Source organism: Xenopus tropicalis, chromosome 9, assembly GCF_000004195.4.
Source record: "Xenopus tropicalis strain Nigerian chromosome 9, UCB_Xtro_10.0, whole genome shotgun sequence".
In the NCBI taxonomy this organism is placed as follows: domain Eukaryota; kingdom Metazoa; phylum Chordata; class Amphibia; order Anura; family Pipidae; genus Xenopus; species Xenopus tropicalis.
This window is the reverse complement of record NC_030685.2, coordinates 35,349,357-35,367,607: the sequence shown is the minus strand read 5'-3', so window position 1 is coordinate 35,367,607 and position 18,251 is coordinate 35,349,357. Positions and strand designations below refer to the sequence as shown.

Here is an 18,251-nt window from a genome sequence, read left to right as displayed (position 1 = left end):
AGCACCTGCTTGTAATGGCTGCAAAAATAGACAATGCTGATCATTTACTGATAATTGTCTTTACATGTGTTTTTGCAGGGACAATTCCCAGTATTTTTGATGCCCGGGTATTTTCTGGCATTTAGTAGCCATTACAAGCAGCTGCTACTAAGTAGCTCTGTGTGTCTTTGCCCTTAGAATTCACTGCCTTTCACTGTATAATGTATTTAGGATGTGGGAATATTGTTCTTAAAAGTCACTAACACTATTTACAAGTGTATCTACGGCCTTTAGGGTAAGAAGCCATGGTGTGGTTCAGTCACCTGCGATAGATCTCTCCTATCACGGATGAGTAACCTCTCTGAAATGGTCCTTTTGCATCTCTTTGTTTTCCAAAGTTGTGGGTAGTGCCTGATGAAGGAATCTTTGCACAACTTCGGATTACTAAAGCGATGCAAAGAGCATTCCACTGGTGACTTCTATTGTTGCCGGTGGAAATCCATTTCGGACCAGTTAATCTGAACTGCTCCATGGGTTCTTACCCTAAAGGTTCATGGTAATTTAGTGACACTGAAGATAATGACATACGGCGCAGTATTTCAACAGTGTATTTTAGTTGGCAGAGAAACCCTGAAACCACCTATACTACTTCCTATTGTAAATTGTTACAGCCTGACACATCAATTATGGGTGATAATCGTTCTGAAAACATACATTGAAATATTTTAATAATTTTTCAAATGATAATATTAAAAGGGGTGGCAAGTAGATATGCATTTTGACCACTGCTATAGCCCTTAAAGTGAATGGGAGGCAGAATGAGCAGTTTTAATTGTTTCTCTACCTGCTAAAAGGGGAGTGGAGATTTCTCCACTAGTGGATTTGTGGCAAATTTCCACCTTTCACAATTGACGCATGTGTAAAAAGAAATGAGGCGCATCAAAAAAATTGTCCTGCATGTTGGTTTTTTGACGTGTGCAATGTTTTTTTTTGACACACAAGTCAAAAAAATAATGCATGCACCAATTTTTTTTGACGTGCAGCATTTTTGCAGTTTGAATTTTTTGCTGTTTCAAAATGTCAAATCTTTTGAAAGTTTGTGAATTTTTCAGTGACTCAAAACGGGAGAGACTCGCTCATCATTATTCTCCACGATCACTTGTTATTTGCCCAAAGCAGAGCAGTGGTAGCAGCATAGAAACAGTTTATCATCAGTCCAGGGAGCTGAATTTTACCTGTCTATTTTTTGGGGCCAGCAGGTGGAGGTGGGGGATAATGACAACTTGTGATGAGCAAAATCGGTATGGAAAAAGTAAACATGAAAAAACTGTTGACTTCAATGAGTTTTGTGGCTTTGTCAGTTACACAAATTGTATCATGAGAGATAATTTGTGACCAAAAATTGTACTTTTTCAACTGTCACATTCATTCAGTAAATGCCTCTATTGGTCTCGGCTAGTGATGAGCAAATCTGTCCCATTTTGCTTCTCCAAAAAATTTGCGAAACTGCAAAAGATTTTTGTGAAATGGCAAAAATGCGCAAAACTCAACAACTTTTTTTGACATGACTGCACCTTTTTTTGACGCGACTGAGAATTTTTCACTGCAAAAAACTTGTGAAAGTTTTGTGAAACAGTTCACCAATGGCGAAATGAGAAATTTAGCTGGGAATCCATGCCTGCCAAAAAAATTTGCTCATTATTAGTCTTTGCATTTCCTTGTCTAGTTTTTAGAGCTAAAGCAAAAGCATGGCACAGAGATGACAACAGCACAGTGCTCTATGCTTGCATATTAAATGGAGGCCTAGCTGCAGAGATAGCTGTCATTTTGTTTTAAGCAAAAAAAAAAATTTTTTGCTGCTTTCAGACAAAATGTTAGTTTGCCGCTTGTCTGTGAGCATTGACTTATTAATGCAAAAATATACAGCATAATGAAATCCCCCTTTACTGTCTGTTCATGGTATAATGTATTGAGAATTACTATTGATGTCATGAGACCGTTGAAGAGTAAAAGAGTAATCTACATTTCAAATAACACATAAAAGATTCTTTACTCTTCGGGGCAAGGGATTTTCTTTCACTTCATGTTTACATTATGTGCCAAGTTCTGTTATCGCTTCCCTCTGTTGTACAAATTGTCTTTGTTTTGATTTGAATATGAGATTTTACTGAATTCATTATGGGGAATATGGGCACAGCTTTTACCACTGTAGTCCTTTTTTAACCCATGTTTAGCACTTATCCAAATAGGATTGAATGTCCCTGTTGGTTCTTGGGTTGCAAGGTGGCATGAATACATTACAGTGGTCAGTGGTATGTAGAGAAATATGCTAGAGGGTTCCCTGAGGTTTGTGTGGGCTTTCTTACAACAGAGCATTTGGCCATGATGTAGATCAGATCTTCTGCATTCCCCAAGTTTTTCAGGGCCTCCTCCATGTAGGAGGTTGGATGTCCTCCACATATGCAACAGGGGTGTTGTTAAACTATATTTGAGTGCCGAGTTCATATATGCATGTATGTATGTTCTAGCTATGCTTGTATGGTTTTGTTGGGGTAATCCACCATTCTCCTTTTGCACAAACAGTACCACTAGTGCACATTTGTGTGCCAGTGTAGGGAAACCACCCCTGGCTCAGGATTTTTAAACAAACTAACACAAAAAAAAACCCGGAGGAGACTGCCTTATTGTTTAAAAAAACCATTACCAAGAGTTAAGCAAATGCTGCTTTTAATAGTAATTACATTTACAAATAACTTTGAAAGTACTAAAGAATGTTAATAAATTCATATTGGAAAGTTGCATAGAAATATGTTTTCTTATATTAGGTAAAAAATGTATTTTTGGATTGACATGTCAATTAATGTAGGTCAACAACAGGGCTAAAAGTTGGGGCTATTTTTCTGTTAATAAATGTATTTGCTTAGTAACCTGATGAATGAGGTACCTTTTTTATTTTATACAGTAATAGAATATAATCAGAATTGTAATGCAATTGGGGTTGTGTGTTGTTGCATAGAAACTCTGATTTATCCCTATGAAGCAGTGATTTTACCCAGAGTTGTGGAATTTACTAATAACATTTAAATGCCTTATATTAAAAGTTGCCATTTACATGCCTAAAGGTTGCGATATAGGCCCAATCATCAAACTGACTCATTTTGAATTATGCCAAGATAAAATAAGAAGTGCTGGAAAGCTTTTTGCCATCTGGGAATGTTATCATGGTGTGGTGCATGTCACACATGAGGAGATGTGAGAATTTCTAGACAAAAATAGTTAAAGGCATACATATTTCACAACTGTTCATTTTTAACTATTCAGACATTTGGAATAGTATTTGTTATGCTACTCCACGGTCTGATATTTTTCTCTTTAACTTTGAACCTCTGTTTTAGGATAACCCTTAGACCCTAAACCTCTACAGAGTGTTATTAATTTGAAATTCTATAACCTTTGTCTGCAGAAAGAGAAGTGCACAGGCAATTCAGCAGCCTTCATTAATATGGATGTGCTTTGTGTATTATCTTCATATACAGTTTACTTGAGAACATGGAGGATGCATCTGAGCTGCATAAAGAGCAATTGCATAATTACATTACCTTGAAATATACCTTATTCCCTCTGTCTGATATCCTGTGTGTATTATCTAAATTAGGTTAGATAGCAGGCAAAGCTGATTGTATGCAAAGAATATTCCTTTTACGTAAATCTTAAAACTCTCCATGGGCACTAATTGCAAAAGCCCCATGACCTGTTAATGAATACAAAGTATTTCACTTCCATCCCCAACATGCAATTTTCTTTAATAATTGAGATTTGTGGATCAAATAACTACTTACTGTATAGTCCCTAAATAGAGTACATTCATTTTGCAACAGAAACCCCTTGAAACTATTTTCTGTTTCTCAGAACCTATTTTCTAATATAAAGTTACTCTAAAAATATTGTAAGCAATGTATTACTTCCTGCAAATAGAGCTTGTGGTACACTATATGGCCAAACGTACCTGGACACCCCTTGTAAGTATTTGAATTGCCTTCTTATGCCACACACATTATTGCTGATACAGGGTGCCACTTTATCATACAATGACATTTATGGCCATTCAGTTCTACTTTAAATCAGCAATAAGCTCCAACCTCCATGCACAAAGTAATTTCCTATAGCTCCGGCCTCAGTTCTACTAAACACCAGGAATGAACTTGAATGTAGACTGCAAGCAAGGCCTGATTTCCAACATCAGTGCTCAACTATGAAGAATAAATGATAAAAGCTATTTTTCCAGCAGAGAGCAGACACACTTCATATTAATATCCTTGGTTCTGGAGTGAGATCTTGGACAGGCATGTGTCTTCATACTTTGTCTATATAGTGTATCTTTTCCTTGCTCCAACAGCTCTTTATTTGATGTAATGGACTCAACTTCATTACAGACAACTTGCCAAGGAATCCGTATCCTTTATACTTCAGTTTTTCCCTCTTCATTTATAGAAAATTGTGTTTGGTGTAAAACCTTTTCTCCTCGTCTTTTTCATCACTAAATATTTTTTCCCATTCAATCCTGCTGTTTAGTGATGAGCAAAAATATTTGCCAAGTTTCCCTACAAAATGTGTTGTGCACTGAAAACACAAGTTTGTGATTGAGATTGGATAAAGTCTCAGCAAAAAAATACCCATTGACGCCAGTAGTTTTTTCACTGTTTTGCAAATTTTTCACTAATGTGAGACAGACTAATCGTTCCTGCTGTTATTTTTAGTTACAACCATCTATTTTTAGGGAATATTGAGTCGTGTTTTACCATGTATTTCCATGTATGGCAACTTTTATTAGGTATGTTGGCAAACTTTACAAAGAAAACCTTCATAAATTGCTAAGCTAATGGATTCTCTTGGAGAAATTGTTTCCAAAACAAAAATAAAAACACCCTTGTCTGACCTTGAAAAGAAACTTAGGGATATCCTTAATAATTAAAAAGAAACTTTTTTTAAAATTGCAAAGCTTACATACAACAGATACAATAACAATAACATAGCACAGTAGCAAAAAGTTTGATATATAAAATGGCAATCAATTACATTTTGTGACTGGTAATTTTTTTAACTTTGTGTGTATGTATGAATTACTTTATTTATAAAGCACTACAAGGATATGCAACACTCTAAAATCTTACAATATACACAATTACACAAAGGGAGGACAAGTGTCATAATAAATACAATAAATAACTATAAATACACAGAGATGTGTGCCATGTGGTTCGAGACACAGTAGGAAGGAGGTCCCTGCCCCGGAGAGCTTACAATCTACATGGGGATTTTAGATTGACTGAACAGAACAATAAGTAATGAAATTACTATAACTTTATCCCAGCAACGAATCTGTTCTATGGTGGTGACTGTTACTTTTAAAATAAACTTTCTTGTACAACTTGACTCTATAAAGTAACTTTTAGTTGAGCTTGGCTTCAAGCCTCCATTTTTATCCAGTTGATTTTTGGCACATTTTTCCCAAACCTTTTATTGATGTTCTGCTTAGTGATGTGGATGGCTGAGAGATAGGACATCAGCATCAGGCACTGGCATGCTATATCACTGTCACCTGAAAACCTGCAGAGATTTCATCATTAAATTAGCTTTTTTTTTCTAAAGACATTTGCTTTTGATATGAAATTTCATCAGTGAAGCATGCACTTTGTGAGAAGTTGTTCTCCAAAATACAAGTATAAATTTGCTTGATGATGAGGCTCATATCCTACCTGTGAGGCATGTTTATAGCAGACATAAGATTTTAAAGATCTTCAGTACATTGAAATATTTTTTGGTATGCTTTCATGTGTAATAATAATAAGTTTTACTAGAGAAGAGAAATGTAAAAATTCCATTTTTGTTTTACATATATTTCTCAGCAATGGAGGATTGAAGGTGCATCTCCAGATATCTGTTGTGGCTCCATCAAATCTGTATGTGTGCATTAACTTTCTTATTTTCCACCTCAGGTAACAAACAAAGTTTGTTTCTAAGCATTTTTTGTAGGAGTTTACTGAAACAAATCTGAATATTCCCAAATTGTCAGAAGTAAGGTGAGGAGGAAGCTGATAATACAAGTTAAAATAAAGAATTGCTGCAGCTTTTTGGTTCAGTTCCAGTTACTGCTTCTGTTCAATTCAGCTCCAGTTTGTACAACTCAGCTGCATTAAAGGAGAAGGAAAGGTAAAAAACTAAGTAAGCTTTATCAGCAAGGTCTACTTAAATACAGCCATAAGCACTTACAGTAATGCTCTATCAAAACAGCCTTAATTCCCTGGGCCAGAGTCTGCGCAGTTCTCTCCTCTCCTGCTCCCCCTCCGACGAGAATGCTAAGAACTCACCACCCCCTCCCTTAGGAATGTGTGATCTGAGCTATAATGGCTAGACTGTAGGCAGGAAGCTACTTAAAATGGCAGCTGCTGTCTTAAGCAAACAGAGAAAGCTTCTAAAGCTGTTTACTCAGGTATGGTAATGGTTTCTGCAGAATAAATATATTGTTCTAGGTGGCACTAATGTGGCAAATCTATTGGCAGTTAAATGCCAGAATGACTTCTCCTTTAAACTGCTTGTATGACAATCCAGTCTATATGCATAGCAAATCTGCTATGTATATCATAAGTCACCTTTTGCTCTCATACTGGAAATGTTTAATAGAGTATCAGGACCAGAATTAGGGAAAGGCAGAAGAGGGACTTCCCTAGGCTGCAGTCACAGGAGAGGTCCAATTTCCCACATTGTTTCCCAAATATCTTATGATTCGTCATCCTTCTGCTGCCCTTCAGCCACCCTGTTCCTCAAAGTTCCTGGGCCACAGCAGAGCAGGTGCAGAACAAGGGCCAGGTAGAGAGCAAGGAGTGTTGGTTGTGCTCTGTTGTAGCTGAAGGGAGGGTGTCGAGCCAACAGGATAAAAGAGGTGCTTACATTGGGCAGAAGTACCTCTTGGCCCAGCTGTGAAGGGTATAGGAATTATGTACAAAGAGAAAGAAAGATTGCCAGCGCTTAGTTTGCCTTTAAAGATAATTTTTACAAAAAATGAGGTGTTAGTACCACACTTTGGCCAAAATATGTAAGCCCACGTGCTACGTCAAGGCCCCTCATTGTGCGTCCTACACTGCCTATTTACATTGAGTCTGTGATGCAATTAAAATAAAGTCCCCAGTCCCCTTCTTTTTTTTCTCTCCCTCTCTCCTTCTCTTTCTTCCATGCTCTTTTCTTGCTCCCTCTTTCCTCCTCTTTCTATCCCCCAAGCGTGCTCTTTAAAGAGTATAAGTTATGGTTAATATATAGTTGTATAGCCCTAAGATACCAATCATAACGACAAGCTTGTCATAGGCTATTCTAGTATTACTTTGTTGTTTGTGTATGGTCTGAAAAACAATAAAAACTGTCAAATTAAAAAAAAAAAAAAAAATAAAGTCCCCCAGCAAACAATGTGCCTGAGTAGTAAGACCTATTGCACCTACCTTTAGCTGAAAAAAGCAGGGAGCTTTTAAGCCCCAGCTCATTAACATTCACATGAAAGTAGTTCATTAGTTTAAAGGCTACATACAGTAGCAGCTAGAAGCAATATTTGGCTACAATAGCGTCAAGTAGTCAGTGACCATTAAAGAATATATAATTAAATCTAACTGTGCTTTGATTTCCCCCTTTTGCTGCTTTGGCCCTGTTTCTGAATCCCAATATGCATATCCAAATGGGAGAAGTATAAAAATTTCAGTTTAGCGAACGTAAAACTAACATAATCGTGGATTCTGTTCATGGATTTCTATACAGCACCATCATTGTCTATGATCCTTAGTATGATTTGCTGGGATGTTCCCCCTTATTAGTCAACTAGTCAATCAGATGCAAATTTAAATAAAATTTTATGGTATTTATTTTCCATTCAGTTTGTTCAACTTATTTTAAAAAAGTGAGGTTGCGGAATGCACATCCCAATCTTTATTTCAAAATTTTGACAGGTTAAAGGAATAAAATGATATGTGCCAGCATTTCTGTCTTCTCAAATGAATGATTTATTGATTTCAATAACATGTACTTCAGGACTCACAAGATTTATCATCAAATATGCACCAGGGGTTGAGCAATATCTTTCACACTATCATTATTTTAAATAGAATCTCAACAGCCTTTGGTGTCTCATATTTTAAGGTGAATGCTTGTTGACCTGCAGCTTATGTAAACAGATAAAAAGTGGAAGTATCTGCATTCTATGGCCTATCTAAATCTTTCAATTTTCTAAGAGAAGCAGGTAGAATGCGACTTGGCTATCATTATCTGGCTGATGCTCAGCCTTCTACTTTTCTCACTGGCGTATCTTCTAACTAATGATAAATACCATATACATTGATAAGGATAATGTCAATCTAAAATGCAATTTAACAAAAAGGGAAAACAAATAGCTGTGTTTGGACAGACCCCAAGAGATTTGATTTTGAAAGTGATTGTGAAGTTTGCCAAAAAAAAAAAAATAGATATATGTATGGTGTAGAGCTCTCAGATAAAAAAAGCATTATATTAGTAAAATACAGTACAGGCATTTTTCTACAAAGATAACTCTTTTACTCGTAACTTTGTTTTATGATCTCTAATGCATACTGGTTGAACACCGAATTACAATACTTATAGGGGGAGATTAACTAAGGCACAAACGCTTCGAATGCGTCCGAATGCATTTTTCTCGTAATGATCGGTATTTGTGCGACTATTTAGTCGCCGTCGTGACTTTTTCGTATATTTTTCCTGACTATTTCGCCGCCATTGCAAAAAAATCGTATTGTTGCGCCGAGTACGAAAGTTTCGGGCTCATTCAAGCTTCAGTATCGTGACTTTCCTTGGGCCAGGTTGGAGCTGCAGAGTGCCATTTATTCCTCTGTGAGGCTTCCAAAATCATGCAAAGTCGGAAAAGTTTTTCCGCCGTTTACGATCGTTCAATACGATAAAGTCGCGAAAAATACAAAAAAGTTGTGACGGCGACGAAAAAGTCGCGAAATTTTCATTTCCAATCCGAAATTTTGCTATTCGGGATTCGAATTCGTGCTTTGGTAAATCAGCCCCATAGTATGTATGTTACTACAAAACATCTAAAATGTTATTTGGTCTTTATGCTCCTCCTTGTGTTTGTGTGGGTTTTTCTACAATGCTCCGAAATATACAGGCCAGTTAACTAGTTCTTTATCAATCTCATTATAATGATTGTGATAGGGACCTCAGACTGTAAGTTCCAATGGGACTGGGAACAATGCATAATCACTGTATAGTGCTGTAATATATGTTGGCACTTTATGAATAATATATAGGATAATGTTATTGCATTCAAATGTTTCAGCCAAATATGATAAGGGTGGATTATGAACATAAAAAAACATACAATGCTGAATACCCAGAATTCAAGGTTTTCCAGTGTAATTGTGGGCGCAAAGGGGAGCTGTAACTGACACAACTGAGCCTGATACGTTTGACACAAATGGGACACAACTGGAATTCATTTCTGGTGCTTGTCAAAATGATATTTGGCACAAATGTGCAGCCTGCAGTGGTGAGGTAGAGGAAGCTTTTGGGTTCCTGTGTCAGTAGGTGCATTTGTATGCAGGGTAGTTACAGGGAAGTGTAAAGATCTGGCTTGGATGCAGGTACCTTTAATGAATGGTGTCAATTTTTGTGTGACCGCAACTGTGTTTGCAGTAGTAAAATATTTTTTTTTTAACTGAGCCTACACATAACCACAAATAAAATATGTAGTTTCTAGAAACCCCAAAATATAAGTAGCCCATATGATGTTATACAGCCCTGCAAACTTTGAAATCTATTTATCAAGCTGTATAAATAATTTATGCCAGAAAAAGGTTTTAAAAGAATGGTAAAATAAATGGCATATTTATAAATCTATGCTGACAATGTCCATTATGACTGCTAAAATCATTCATTAAAGAAAATACTTACCACTATATTTATAAAGGTCGATTAAGCCATTATTTTACACCACCTCAGACCTTGCATAAGCCATTAAAGTCAATGGAAGAATACAGATGGCAGGTACGTTCTGGCAGAAGCTGATTTAAAAAAAAAAATGCATAAGTGGTGTTCAGACAGCAACGTGAAGTGTATTTAATCACAATTTTTTGACATCGCATTGTAAATGCTAGCAAATGTGTCACAAAAAATAGAATAAGAGGCAGCTCTCAGCCTCTGTTTTACATAATAGCATTTAACTTATTAACATATGATTAATCAAAATCCCAATTTGGCTGCTGCATCATAAATACCCATAGAAATGCACACACAGCTGCCTATTTGTACTTGCCCTTACTGTAATACATTGACAGCAACTTCATCCAGCACTGAGCCTTCCTCTGCTTGTATGGAAAGTGAATGCCTTGTGCAGCGCTAGTTATTGGCATCCAGTGTTAAAATACATTTTAAAATTTTACAAAGTCTCCGGTTAGAGAAGAAAGCTTCTCTCCAAACCACAATTTTAAAGTCCATTAAATCCGGCCTTCATGTGAAATCCTTTTCACTGTGACAAAAAACAGTTTCTGAAGGAACTTTGTACTTTTCAAAGTTTGTGGCTGAAAAGAATTCCATTCTCTTGATACAAATCATTGTCAGTCAAACTGATTGATAGAGTAGTCAGGACAATATGTTGCTTCTAGTATTGATAGATGAAGCGGGACAGTTTCAGCAGAAAGATATAGTGAATTATATTTCACAAATGGCTCTGCTGGCTCGCCTTTGAGTAAGCTGCTGAACCATGTGACAGGATACAGGATAATGCAAGTATATCAGGTCAAGAGTAATCTATCTCTTTGGAAGCTAGAAATCACAAAAGCATATATTTTTTGTTTTAATATACAGTATAGCAGCAAAGGAAACTGCAACCAGGGCTTTGTAATAGTGGGGAAGGCAAAATGTTTCCTGTAATGCATTCAATGTATCAATGAAAAATGCACAGTGTGTACAGTGTACAGTGTACAGTTCTTATATAAACTTAGAATTATCATGGAAAATACAAACCTTTATAAAAACTACATGAATAACTGGAAAAATCTGGTAATAGCAGGTACATTTCCGGTTATTACCATGACCATATGCAACTATGTCATGTAAAACAGATACTTTTTCCTTGGTCCCACTGCCCATTGACCAAAAATGGGGATTTTGTCATGAAACAGATTGAAAGTAGATAAACCCAAAGGAAGCTGCAGTGTCATAAATGACACTTAAATCCACTAAATATATGAAAATACATGAATAAGAGGAATTAAGTGGGATTAATACAGTGATTTACAATAGGCATATGTTTACCAACCCATTAGGAATATGGAACTGTCTTGTACATACTAAACAGCTTCAGGTTGGTGTGTAGTTATAAACACAAAACCATAGTCATTTCACTTATACTGTATAATGTTGATTTGATACACTTATGGGATCCTTTATCTGAAAAACCTGTTATCAAGAAAGCTCCAAATTATTGGGAAGGCCATCTCCCATAGTGCCCATTTTAAGCAAATAAATGTATTTTTTGAAAATGATTTCTTTTTTTCTCTGTACAGGTATGGGATCTCTTATCCAGAAACCCGTTATCCAGAGAGATCCGAATTACGGAAGCATGTCTCCCATAGACTATTTTAATCAAATAATTCAGATTTTTAAAATTGAAAATGTAAAAATTTCTTTTTCTTTCTTGAAATTAGTAACAATTCATTAAAAGTCACACACGTTCATTAAACTGTTACTTAAAGCAACGTATAATTTGCTATCAAACATTGTTTTGGTATAAAAATGAAACAGTTCTGATAATGTAGGAAACAGACTGAGTCAGCCAAAATGCAGCCCTTTCAGCTCTCTTTACACAGAGTACAAACACAATAGAGGATAGAAAACACATATCTGTATATGAACACGCGTCGCATCATCTTTGTATAATTGAATCTGCAGATTTCTTTTTGAAAAATGATTCTCTCTGGTCTTTGTCAAGGTTTCTTTCTCTTTATGTAAGTTAACTTCAAACTGCTGCAGTGTCTAAAATATATTTCTTAAGGAGGGTAGCCGCAGGAAGCAGATAATTCTTCTTGAATTAGTAATGTTATTATATCCAAAGATACATACACCCCGCATTTTAAGAATGAGAATTCTGCCACCTCTGCATGATCAAGGCTAAAGTAATAGCAGAAAATGATTTCAATGGCTGTGGCCTGAGTATATAATAACTGTCATTTACATTTATATGAAAACTCTCATTGAAATAGAATTCACCCCCAAAATGAGCCATCACTTTTATAATCACATCACCATCTGACTGAAAGTTTTCTCAGCTTCACTCTGAGACATATTGAGCAGATTTCTACCAAAGATGCTGATATTTCGGTAAATTGCATTGGAAATCCATTATCCTTATATGCATACAGGTTTATTGTACAGGTATGGGACCTGCTATCCAGTACAGTCTATCTATCAAGTACTTGTACTGTTTTATAATTATAGACAAAAAGGAAATAATTTTTAAAAATGTAATTATTTGATTAAAATTAAGTCTATTTTTGTCTATAATGTTTAAAAAAATCCCAATAAAAATTCTTGAAACTAGAATTTTTTTAGGTAATGGATCCCATATCTGTATAAACTGGTTCACTGATAAATGGCTTTTCTCCCTTGTTTTGGCTGCATCTTTTTAGTTTTATTATTTTATTAAACTTTTAATCACAAATTGGTATAATGTGTATATGTAAACAAGGTGTGTGCCACATACTAGTACAGGTATGGGATCCATTGCCCATAAACCCTTTATCCAGAAAGCTCTGAATTATGGGAAGGCAGTCTCCCATAGACTCCATTATAATCAAATAATTCAAATTTTAAAAAATACTTTCTTTTTCTCTGTAATAATAAAACAGTACCTTGTACTTGATCCCAACTAAGATATAAATAATCCTTATTGGAGGCAAAACAATCATATCGGAGTAATTTAATGTTTACATAATTTTTTAGTAGCCTTAAGGTCAGGGCTGCCGCTCCCTATAAGCAGAGTACTCAGTCTGCATAGGGCACCAACTCCCAGGGGGGCACCATCCCAGCTGCTCCAAAAAAAAAACATTTTTATATATTATAACATACCCCCCAACACTGTCCCGCCGGTTTTTATAGCGCATCCCGCTGTCCCGGATAGTTTAATCAATCTATGGGGGCTATTGGGGGCACTTACTATGGGGGCATTGTCTATGGGGGCACTGTGTGTGGGGCCCCTACAGTAGGTTTTTTTTTTATTTTATTTTTACTTCCGTAATATTTGGGGGAGGGGGCACAAAAGAACATTTCTGCTTAGGGCACCCATTTGGCTAGCAGCGGCCCTGCTTAAGGTATAGAGATCTAATTACATAAAGACTCCTTATCCAGAAAGCCCTAGGTCCCAAGCATTCTGGATAACAGATCCCATACCTATACATATATATAGCGGTGATAGAAGCTCTAATATTGAAAAAGCATTAAAAGAAATTCATTCAATGGAGAAGACGTTTGTCACACAGTTTTTCCCACTGCAGTGGATGGTAGCATCTGTAACATTTTGGAGTATTATTGATAAAGAAGAAGAACTAATGTCTGCTCAATCTGCTTGTCAAAACTTTTTTTAAAAATAATTTTAGCAAAATACGCTAAACTCGAAATGAAATGCCATTCTGAACTTGTGTGTATGTGTGTAATTAGTGCCTTGTCAAAACGATAATTTTGTCTTTAAATACACTGATTGCATCTAATGACTGCTTATCATTAACCCCGTGCCACATGATTAAGTGCCTTTATTATACCTTGCAATTTATCCAGTGCTTCTTTCCTGATAAAAGACCAAGTGGGTTCATAGGTCAATTATGTCTTGTGCAAAAAATTACACACTTTAGTCTTGCAAAGCCTGAATTTATGTACTTTAAGCCATTTCAGTAGGGCTCATTTCTAGTAACTCAGTGGTCTCTGAACTACAGTTTATAGAGGGCCACCATCAATGGAGGGTACTGCAGTCACCCACCCTATGAAATATAAAGGGGGAGGCTTGTGAAAGAGGGTGGGTTTAAATAATGGGCAGGGTTAGACATTATGAGGCATGCTTGGGGTGGATCAGGGGTCATATGTCTGATGGCAATTTTTTTTTCATTAAGGGTCATATTAATATGAATATATATTCATATACCTGCTCTGCCTTACTTGATTTGTTCAGCATCACTGGGAGTTGGGGACACACGTCTGCAGGTTTCACATCCCAGGGTGCCCAAACTTTATTCTGCCTGCGCTACAATTTGTCAGAACCAGTAGTTAATTCTTGCAGATCTTATAACATTTACAAATAGCTCTTGTAACACTTGTTTGGCTATAGTACATTGGTAGCCAGCAGTGCCCCTCTAGTACATTGGTAGCCAGCAGTGTCCCCCCTAGTACATTAGTAGCCAGCAGTGCCCCTCTAGTACAATGGTAGCCAGCTGTTCCCCCCCTAGTACATTGGTAGCCACCAGTGCCCCCCTAGTACATTGGTAGCCAGCAGTGCCCCCCTAGTACACTTGTAGCCAGCAGTGCCCCTCTAGCAAATTGGTAGCCAGCTGTGCCCCCTCTATTACATTGGTAGCCAGCTGTGCCCCCCCTAGTACATTGGTAGCCAGCAGTGCCCCCCAAGTACATTGGTAGACGGCTGTGCCCCCCCTAGTACATTGGTAGCCAGCAGTGCCCCCCTAGTACATTGGTAGCCAGCAGTGCCCCCCTAGTACATTGGTAGCCAGCTGTGCCCCCCCCTAGTACATTGGTAGCCAGCAGGCCCTCCCCAGTACATTGGTAGCCAGCAGTGCCCCCCTAGTACATTGGTAGCCAGCAGTGCCCCCCTAGTACATTGGTAGCAAGCAGTGCCCCCCTAGTACATTGGTAGCCAGCTGTGCCCCCCTAGTACATCGGTAGCCAGCACAGCACAGCCCCCCGCGTCTTGTTTGGCTCCTTTGCGGTGGCTTCGGACTCCTCTGGCGAGGTCCTTCCTGGACGACACCTCTGCACTTCTGAGTGCCGAAAGAAGACAGGCCCTTTTATAAGGTTGCGCCCCATGCGTACTGACGTGACATGTACGCACGGGGTGCAACCAATAGGATCACCCGCTGACCACCAATGACAGGTCCCGGAAATGATTAAAGGGGGCTTGAGCTACTAAGAAAACTTTAGCACGGCTGGGCCCCTTTTAAAGTTAAAATCGTCCGGGCCCGGGACGACTGTCCCCCCTGTGCCGCCCTGATGGCGGCCCTGAGTGCAGGTGTAGTAAATATGGATGCCAGAAAGGTTCTTGCTGTTTAACTATGATATAAGTTTATTGTCCAAGACACAATTGGCAAGCAGGGTTATCAGATACTCACAGACAAGCAGAGATGTTAATTGACAGTACACTCTGAGGAAGAAGAGAGGGTGCACACCATTTTATCCCACCTCTTGTGTATGAGTTCTCCGGGTGAGTAAGGATCAGGGTTTTATTCTAACCTGTCACTATCTCTACTCCATGGCCCTACACTAAGGCAACATTGCCGGATAGGAGAAATACTCCCAGAACTAACTCTCCTTTGTTGGGGGTATTAAACTGTCCTTTCTTACTAGGTGCTAACTATGTCACTTTCCTAGAAAGTGCTATAACAGACCTGCTGTGCTTACTAAACCTCGTTCACGGGGCCCTGTCCCCGACTTCTCCAGAGGGGATGGTATCCTCTGGGGTAAAATGGCTTCTGGGGCCTATATTCTGCTCCCAGGCTCAATGGAGCTTTCACCTGAGAAGCAGAGGCAGCCAAAGAGGAAGTCACACCTCATTGCCAGACACTATCAGTCTGCAAGGGGTGTGAACAACCAGACTAACCAATAGGGGATAGTTACATAACTGAAACCTGAGTACAAAGGCTTTGCCCAATAACAGTAAAGATGTGAAGAGGTAGGGTTTAAAGCCACAGGGGAGCTAAACCCTATAAGTCTCTACACTCTTAAGGGACTGTTGTGGGGACCACCTAATTATCATTCTTTGCAATTAAGGGCATTGTTCTTATGTGATTACTTATTCAATTGTTTTGAACTGAATATATGCTGCTTAGTTATGTCTATTATGCTGGGTATAGATATCATGCTATTGCAGTCCCAACTCCTAGTTTTTAACCTTGACAAAGTAAACAATTCAACATGTTCCCTCTTTCTCCGTGCCTTGCTCCCACCCTCAACATTCTCATCCATGCAGTCTTTTCCCTTGTCAGTCACTAGCATTTAAAATGTCACAGAGGGGCAAGAGATTTATTGATGTGTAAAATCATTATATGAATCCTGACATTCTGCATTTTTGCAGTACAAAAGTAGGACTGGGAATACAGAAGCATAAGTATGTACTTGCTATTGGCATGCAATATGTATGCTGTACAAAACAGAGGAACTGCCAGTAAAGTGGTTCAAGGATTTGGGAATTAATGAAACAAAAAAACAAGTGGCATTATGGTAATAAATGGGTAACCTGAAACTGCCTCAAGTGTGTTGATTTGTTTAGGGGTCATTTACAAGCACAAACCTGCACTTTGCTCTAAAATGATTGTAATGGAAAGCACATATTGAGGCAATTAACTTTATTTTATGAATGTTACTCAACTGTGCGCCACCCTGGACCTTATGGTAGCTCCAGTGCTAAGGAAGTGCCTCAACCCTCGTGTGTCCATAATTGCAGCTGAATACATAGGCAATTTGTTAGCTTATGTGTTTCTTTCTTTATCTTAACAATATTTTTGCAATAAGTCCTGCCCACAATGGTTTATTCTCCAAGGTGCATTCAAACCTTTGATCGCCTTTTTTTGGACATGTAAGATGCTAGGAATAAAGGATACTGTTGAATCAAGTATGACTTCAAGACAGTGAACCTTTGTACTAGAATTAATAATGCTGTTTACAGTAACAAGCAATGCTGGGGAAGTGCGTGTGTACCTGTGTATGTGTACCATAAACCTATATAACGGTCTTCCACTGTTCAGTGCTTCAGTTGCTGATGGACTCTGATGGACTATGAAAGCCATAGACAAAAAGTTCTCCTCTATAGAGTTGAAATACCAAAAAAAGAGTAATCTTGATAATAAATGGAAAAGATAGTAAGTGACCATAGGCATATCCAGTTATTCTAATCAAAGCATTGCCCAAAGCCTGCATAATATAAATGCTGCCATAAGAGCTACTTACCCCTGAGGCTTATGATTTATGTTAATAAAAGAAAGCCTTGCCTAAGAAAGCAATTGAAGATTTAGCTTTATGTTTAAAATCAACATGAAAATATACACAGTGGGGATTACTATAAAAGGGAATGCAAAAGCATACCTTTTCTAAATAACATTATTTTTAGAGCATATGGGTTTATATTGTTTCTTTGTGAATGAGTTACAGTATATCTTGACTTAAGCTGCACTTGACATTAGGAATGTTGAGCTATTTTGATATAAGTGGCTTAAAATTATGGCATTTATCCCAATGCAGTATAATTCTAACCAATGGACTTTTGGTTTCTTTATGCAATAACTCTTTCTAGTAAAGCTCTTTTAACTAACAGAGGATTTATTGTAATCCAAAAGAGCTTCTAGTGAACTATCAGGTTTTTCAGGTGAGTCTAAAGAATAATAGACTCCTATGCCTCCCGCTGGGAACCTAGAGTCTTAGTTGGGGACAGGTTAAGACCAGATAAAAGTGGTGTTGGTAGGTGACAGTTTGAGACGTAAAACAAATCTAGGGCCAGGCAGAAGTCAACAAACAGATTTGAACAACATCTCTTCTTTATAACAATAGTCCATCTGTTCAGGCTATTTTAGTGCTACCTTAGTTACCTTAGTATCATATTTCATGTTGGATACCAGTTTTGTCTTTCCAAGCCTCCAATCCACAGCCCGATGATAGACTTAAAGGCTACACCGAAGACAATATACCAAATCTCAATCTGTGGGTATGAAAGAATACAGTATATTGAAAAAAATGTGCAATGGGGATTTATCCATTTATCCCTTCCTGTCTTGGCTTGAATATTCTTCACACAGAGAAAAGATGAGGGACTTAGCCTTGTGTTTATTATATAAAAACAAAATCATAAAGTTACATACAAAATCATAAAGTTATCCATACACTCTCATCTTAACTTTTTGATGAACTGTAAGAGATAAATAAGTCAGAGCTACAAGAAGTTTAAACCTTTACTAATTCTAATAGGGCAATGAGTATAAGACAGCCTT

The 18,251-nt window shown here is 37.6% G+C and overlaps 1 long non-coding RNA gene across 1 annotated transcript; it reads right to left on the bottom strand.

Moving 5' to 3' along the window:
• Positions 1 to 5,237: 5,237 nt before the first annotated feature.
• On the bottom strand, positions 5,238 to 17,961 carry LOC116407690. Its single transcript, XR_004220501.1, has 3 exons — positions 17,853 to 17,961; positions 9,949 to 10,058; positions 5,238 to 5,586 (listed from the first exon to the last, which is right to left on the bottom strand). It is a non-coding gene; the product is annotated as an uncharacterized LOC116407690 (long non-coding RNA).
• Positions 17,962 to 18,251: the final 290 nt, after the last annotated feature.